Below are 7,500 nucleotides of genomic sequence, written 5' to 3'. Positions count from 1 at the left end.
GGGGTATATGAGTCTATGTTAGCCCCCGGGCCTCCTCTACCCTGTCAGTGGTGGGGGTATGAGTCTATGTTAGCCCCCGGGTCTCCTCTACCCTGTCAGTGGTGGGGGTATGAGTCTATGTTAGCCCCCCGGGTCTCCTCTACCCTGTCAGTGGTGGGGGGTATGAGTCTATGTTAGCCCCCCGGGTCTCCTCTACCCTGTCAGTGGTGGGGGTATGAGTCTATGTTAGCCCCCGGGCCTCCTCTACCCTGTCAGTGGTGGGGGTATGAGTCTATGTTAGCCCCCCATTTTGCCTCCTCTACCCTGTCAGTGGTGGGGGGTATGAGTCTATGTTAGTTACCCCCTGGGTCTCCTCTACCCTGTCAGTGGTGGGGGGTATGAGTCTATGTTAGCCCCCCGGGTCTCCTCTACCCTGTCAGTGGTGGGGGGTATGAGTCTATGTTAGCCCCCGGGCCTCCTCTACCCTGTCTGTGGTGTGGGGAGTGCTCCACATTTTCAATACTAATATGTTAGCATTCTAATAGGGAATTAGGGTAACTGTAGGTTTTTGCTAGCTTTTCTGTTAGAATAGGCCCATAGTTATTTAAAAAAGTGAATGTTGGTAATGAAGGATTTTCTTTTAAAGGTATTTTGGGGCATATTTTCACTGGTGACTGTTTTTGTTAGTTTATACATTTTTATATGGGCTCTTTCATCTGAATATGTGAATCAATTTCTGAATTTGGCTAAAAGTAGGATAAAAATGGGACAAAAACGACTAGCCTTTCATTTTGTTTTCATTAGCATCAAACAGCCCTCAATAAGCTGCTACCTTTTGTTAGTCACTATAATGTATTCATAGTTCCACAGTCATCTATTTACAACAGTGTCAGCTCCCAGAGGAATTTGTTGAGCTTTTTATTTATGGATACATTTTATGCTAAAAATATATTCCTTATTGAGTGGCAAGGCAGAACCTGTGGCGAGGTTTTGTCTATTTCCATGTCTCTGCGTAGTGTAGACGACTCGCATGCTTTCAAACACATTGTGAAACACCCTTGATCTGCATGCCTTTGTTTCATGGAGAAGGCACATGCCTGCATTATTTAGTTGTTGGTATGATTAACTAAGCTGTGAATCACTCAGTGTGCATTCAACTGCCTCTGGCTAACTGTAGTCTCTCTCTCCCTCCCTCACTACCTCTATTCATCCCTCCATCCTTCCATTCCCTCCCTTTTTCAGCCATCTATCCGTCTTGTAGAGGTTTGAGGGTCCACCTCTCGGCCAATACAACTGTATCTGCAATCTCCTCCTCCCTCCTGGCCCTCTCCCCTTTCCCCCCTCCCTATATCCCTTATTATATCCCTCTCTCTCTCTCCCTCCCTCCATCCCCCTCCTCCATCCTTCCCTCTATCCCTGCTCCATCCTTCCCTCTATCTCTCATCCATCCTTACCTCTATCCCTCATCCATCCTTCCCTCTATCCCTCCTCCATCCTTCCCTCTATCCCTCCTCCATCCTTCCCTCTATCCCTGCTCCATCCTTCCCTCTATCCCTCCTCCATCCTTCCCTCTATCCCTCCTCCATCCTTCCCTCTATCCCTCCTCCATCCTTCCTTCTATCCCTGCTCCATCCTTCCCTCCTATCCCTCCTCCATCCTTCCCTCTATCCCTCCTCCATCCTTCCCTCTATCCCTCCTCCATCCTTCCCTCTATCCCGCCTCCATCCTTCCCTCTATCCCTCCTCCATCCTTCCCTCTATCCCTCCTCCATCCTTCCCTCTATCCCTCCTCCATCCTTCCCTCTATCCCTCCTCCATCCTTCCCTCTATCCCTCCTCCATCCTTCCCTCTATCCCTCCTCCATCCTTCCCTCTATCCCTCCTCCATCCTTCCCTCTATCCCTCCTCCATCCTTCCCTCTATCCCTCCTCCATCCTTACCTCTATCCCTCCTCCATCCCTCCGTCTTCTAGATCTTTGAGGGGCTGAACACACTGCTTGGGCAGGATGATATAATCCCATGTGAAACAGCACGTCACTCTCAGAGTTGAGGATTACGGTGCTCTTCTGTAAGTGTCTCATCTTCGCCCCGGCGACTTCACAGCACTTGTCATTTCCTCTGGTGTGCGTGTGTGCGTGTGTGTGTGTGTGCGTGCGTGCATGTGTGTGTGTGTGTGTGTGTGCGTGCGTGCGTGTGTGTGTGTGTGTGTGTGTGTTGCGGTGGGACACGTGAAGATGTTAATACAATAGTGGGTTAAGGAGCTTTAGTTGAGAACTAAATTGAGAGCCCCTCCGATGCACTTCCACTACGCTTGTACGCACACACATACACACACACACACACACACACACACACACATACACACGCACTCACCTCTCTCGCTCAATACCCTCCCATGATTGGCTCTTTTTCTCCCTGGCCCTTCACTCCAACAGTGGAAGCCCCCCTGGTCCATTGAGATAACGTAGCTGTTGGATGAAGTCATTAGGAATGCTTGACATTATAGAACTAGACACTATTATGTAGCTATATGCACTACACACTATAGAATGAAAGAGTCTGCATGGTTCAAATGACTGTAGTATCTCTCGTTGAATGGGGACAGTGCTTGTGTTGGATAATTATTTTATTGGCAGGAATGACGGCTGGTTGAATTTGTCAGCTGGTTGTTGTCGCGGAAGTGTGGCCTCGTTTCTTAGAGAATAGGCAGGTTAAATTTAGGCTGCCACTGTTTTACAAAGGATCTTCTCATGTGGTTTTCTCCCATTCTGTTTATCTACATGCACACAGTAGCTGACACTGGAACAGTTTCAACTGTCTTGACCACAGCTTGGGCTGAGATATGGTTCAGGATAGTTTTTACACATTAGTGAGTTTGCATGAAAATCCAATTCAAGTGTCATCATAGACTAATGTCCTAATGTCCTGCTGTAATATCACTACCTCTCACCTACAACAGAGAACAGTTCAAGGGCATATTATAATGCAAGCCTATGTTGTTATTTAACTAGGCAAGTCAGTTTAGAACAAATTCTTGTTTACAATGACGGCCTGACGCAGCCAAACCCAGACGACGCTGGGCCAATTGTGCACCACCCTATGGGACTCCCAATCATGGCCGGTTGTGATACAGCCTGGAATTGAACCAGGGTCTGTAGTAACGCCTCTAGCACTGAGATGCAGTACCTTAGACCGCTGCACCACTCGGGAGCCATGTCTGTCAGGTGCTGAGTTCATTGTCCTACCCAGCGACCCCAACAGCCCCCTTTGTGTTACGTCTTTCCTCTCAGTCCGTCGACACGCTATCTCTCCTCCTCCACTGCCTTCTCTCAGCACGCCGTCGATAAGACTCCTCCCCCGCCCTGCTCAGTAGGGAGAAACCATGGCAACTGGCCAACCTCGTGTTGACATCACAGAGCATTAAATATAACCGCCTCACTATTCATTCCGCGATTTATCCCTGGCTCGCTATAAATACATGCTTTACTCCTGATAATTGTAGCTCCGCCAGGCTTGTTTGGAGGGGAGGAGGGTTAGGGGAAAGGCCTGAAAGTGTGTTTGTTCCCCCTCTCTTCCCACTCCTTCTCATTAAGGCTCCATCCGGGAGATCTGTATGCATATTACAGAGAGTTTAGCCTCTATGAGATCATGCTGATCTTAATGACAATGGACTAGACTCGGTCTCTTGTATTTGGAATGCAGGGGTTGTTTCAGTGTACTCTCCTTAGCATGGCAGGATATACAGTATACTTCCTGCTACATTATCTTGAGACGTCCATTTGGTTAATTCTGTTGAAATTGTCTCAGCTCTGTACCTTTGGCTCTGCAGGCTAACATAGTCATTTGGCACACTGGATGAGACCTGGACTCGAACACAAAAGGTCACATTTGCCGGTTTGTGTGAATATAAATACGCTGTTGATAAGAGAATGTTTTCTGTCCATCAGAAGTTCTACTGTGTTTTTGTTTTCAACCAACAGCTGAACTGGGTTGGTGAACATCAGCAGTGTGATGTCTGTGTGATATTTTCTTTGGCCGAAGCTGCATTCTAGTGTGTGGGAGAGAAAGAGAGGGTGGCAAGGAAGAGAAAGAAGGACAGGGAGAGGAAGAGAGAGGGAGGAAGAGAGAGAGGGAGGAAGAGAGAGCGGGGTTGAGAGAGCGGGGTTGAGAGAGCGGGGTTGAGAGAGAGGGATTGAGAAAAGGGAGGAAGAGAGAGAGGGAGGAAGAGAGAGAGGGATTGAGAGAGAGGGATTGAGAGAGAGGGAGATTGTGTGTGGTTTGGAAGAGGAGGGGAGGGGAGAGGAAGAAGAGAGAGGGAGAGGAAGAGAGAGAGTGAGGAAGAGAGAGAGGGAGAGAGAGGGATTGAGAGAGAGGGAGATTGTGTGTGGTTTGGAAGAGGAGGGGAGGGGAGAGGAAGAGAGAGGGAGAGGAAGAGAGAGAGGAGGAAGAGAGAGAGGGAGAGAGAGGGATTGAGAGAGAGGGAGATTGTGTGTGGTTTGGAAGAGAAGGGGAGAGGAGAGGAAGAGAGAGGGAGAGGAAGAAAGAGAGGAAGGAAGAGAGAGAGGGAAAGAGACGGATTGAGAGAGAGGGAGATTGTGTGTGGTTTGGAAGAGGAGGGAAGAGGGAGAGAGAGGAAGAGAGAGAGGGAGGAAGAGAGAGAGGGATTGAGAGAGAGGGAGATTGTGTGTGGTTTGGAAGAGGAGGGGAGAGGAAGAGAGAGGGAGATGTAGAGAGAGAGGGAGGAAGAGAGAGAGGGAGAGAAAGGGATTGAGAGAGAGGGAGATTGTGTGTGGTTTGGAAGAGGAGGGAAGAGGAAGGAGGTTGCGTGCCATGAGTCGGCTGGCCTTCCAGCAGCCACTTCCTTCGTCACGGCCCTGGGGGGTCTCTGGGGGTCAGTTTAAGGTCGACCAATCACACTGAGAATCACTCATGGTAAGTGGCCTCACTTGCTCTTTAAGTGACGCTGGGCTGACTCCAATGGGATAAAGGGCCTCTGTCTGGGCAGTGTGTGTGTGTGTGTGTGTGGGGGGGGGGGGTCTGCTGTTTTCCACTATCTCTTAATCTAGTCTGGTCTCATTTTAAACCACACACACACACAGACACACATACACACACACACAGACACACTCATCCCCTCTAGTCCAGCTACCTCCTCACTAGACATCTCTGACACGCAATGGAATACACACACCTCTCTCTCTCTCTTTGTCTCTCTCTCTCTCCCTCCCTCTCTCTCTCTCTCTCTCTCTCTCTCTCTCTCTCTCTCTCTCTCTCTCTCCCTCTCTCTCTCTCTCTCTCTCTCTCTCTCTCTCTCTCTCTCTCTCTCTCTCTCTCTCTCTCTCTCTCTCTCTCTCTCTCTCTCTCTCTCTCTCTCTCTCTCTCTCTCTCTCTCTCTCTCTCTCTCTCTCTCTCTCTCTCTCTCTCTCTCTCTCTCTCTCTCTCTCTCTCTCTCTCTCTCTCTCTCTCTCTCTCTCTCTCTCTCTCTCTCTCTCTCTCTCTCCCTCTCTCTCTCTCTCTCGCTCTCTCTCTGAGTGATTACTCACCATCCTAATGGCATTCCCAATGTAACTAATGTTACTGATTGCTACTAATATAACATTTTGCTAAGACTGCTGTAATTTGAGAATCACCAAATATGTGAGGGGAGCTCAACTTGATAACGCACAACAGTAGAGTTATGGGAAATATGTGATGAAAGGGTTTCCGAGAAGCAAAGGATTATAGTATATATTGGATTGATATCAAGATAAGTAGATTCGTAATCAATGGATATCAAATATTCATACTCTATTTGCAAACGTTTTCCTTGTGGATGAATTTTATAGACTCAGCCTCTCTGTTGAACAATATCTCTTTCTCTATTTCTCACTTTCTCTCTCTTTCCCTGTCTCTCCCTCTTTTCTCTCTCCCTGTCTCTCGCTCCGTCCACAGCCTCTCTCTCCCTCTCTCTCACACTCTCTCGATATTCCGCTTCTGTCAGAATAGCTTTTTGCTACAAGCTTGTATGTGGGTCTAGTGACGGGGTTCAACTACTGTCAAAGATGCATGCTGTCTCTCAATGATTATGGATCCTCAGTGTTCTATCCACTGTCTTAATGATTATGGATCCTCAGTATTCTATCCACTGTGTCTCAATGATTATGGATCCTCAGTATTCTATCCACTGTGTCTTAATGATTATGGATCCTCAGTATTCTATCCACTGTGTCTTAATGATTATGGATCCTCAGTATTCTATCCACTGTGTCTTAATGATTATGGATCCTCAGTATTCTATCCACTGTGTCTTAATGATTATGGATCCTCAGTATTCTATCCACTGTGTCTTAATGATTATGGATCCTCAGTATTCTATATTCTATCCACTGTGTCTTAATGATTATGGATCCTCAGTATTCTATCCACTGTGTCTTAATGATTATGGATCCTCAGTATTCTATCCACTGTGTCTTAATGATTATGGATCCTCAGTATTCTATCCACTGTGTCTTAATGATTATGGATCCTCAGTATTCTATCCACTGTGTCTTAATGATTATGGATCCTCAGTATTCTATCCACTGTGTCTTAATGATTATGGATCCTCAGTATTCTATCCACTGTGTCTTAATGATTATGGATCCTCAGTATTCTATCCACTGTGTCTTAATGATTATGGATCCTCAGTATTCTATCCACTGTGTCTTAATGATTATGGATCCTCATCCCACTGTGTCTTAATGATTATGGATCCTCAGTATTCTATCCACTGTGTCTTAATGATTATGGATCCTCAGTATTCTATCCACTGTGTCTTAATGATTATGGATCCTCAGTATTCTATCCACTGTGTCTTAAGTCTCGTCATATCTGCTTTATTTGCCCTCAAGTATTTTTTTTACTGTTATCTGTTGCTTGCTAGCTACTCTGCTAACTAGCTTGTTGTTGAGTGAATGTGCTATAAAGCTAAACAGCTAGCTAACTGACTGCCGTGGCTATCCAAAAAGGACCCGTTTTGAAAGTTGGATAATCTTATCCTTTGAAGCTTTGATTTTGAACATTCAAAGCAACTGTGAAACGTCCATGGCAGAACTTCTGAGTGATAGGAAGCACCACCATCAGTCACCCTACGACACACCTGCCGTTACTATGACAACTAGTGTAGCCATGTCAGAACTTCTGAGTGATAGGAAGCACCATCACCAGTCACCCTACGACACACCCGCCGTTACTATGACAACTAGTGTAGCCATGGCAGAACTTCTGAGTGATAGGAAGCACCACCACCAGTCACCCTACGACACACAGTGCACACACCTGCCGTTACTATGACAACTAGTGTAGCCATGGCAGAACTTCTGAGTGATAGGAAGCACCACCATCAGTCACCCTACGACACACAGTGCACACACCCGCCGTTACTATGACAACTAGTGTAGCCATGTCAGAAACTGACTGCTGTCTGAACACACACAAATACGATTTGGTAACTTGTAACTTGCTGTTGACAGTCAGTATTTCAGAACCGGATTTGAAAAAAACAA

Source organism: Oncorhynchus tshawytscha, unplaced genomic scaffold (genome assembly GCF_018296145.1).
Source record: "Oncorhynchus tshawytscha isolate Ot180627B unplaced genomic scaffold, Otsh_v2.0 Un_scaffold_3920_pilon_pilon, whole genome shotgun sequence".
Lineage (NCBI taxonomy): Eukaryota > Metazoa > Chordata > Actinopteri > Salmoniformes > Salmonidae > Oncorhynchus > Oncorhynchus tshawytscha.
This window is presented reverse-complemented; position numbering follows the sequence as displayed.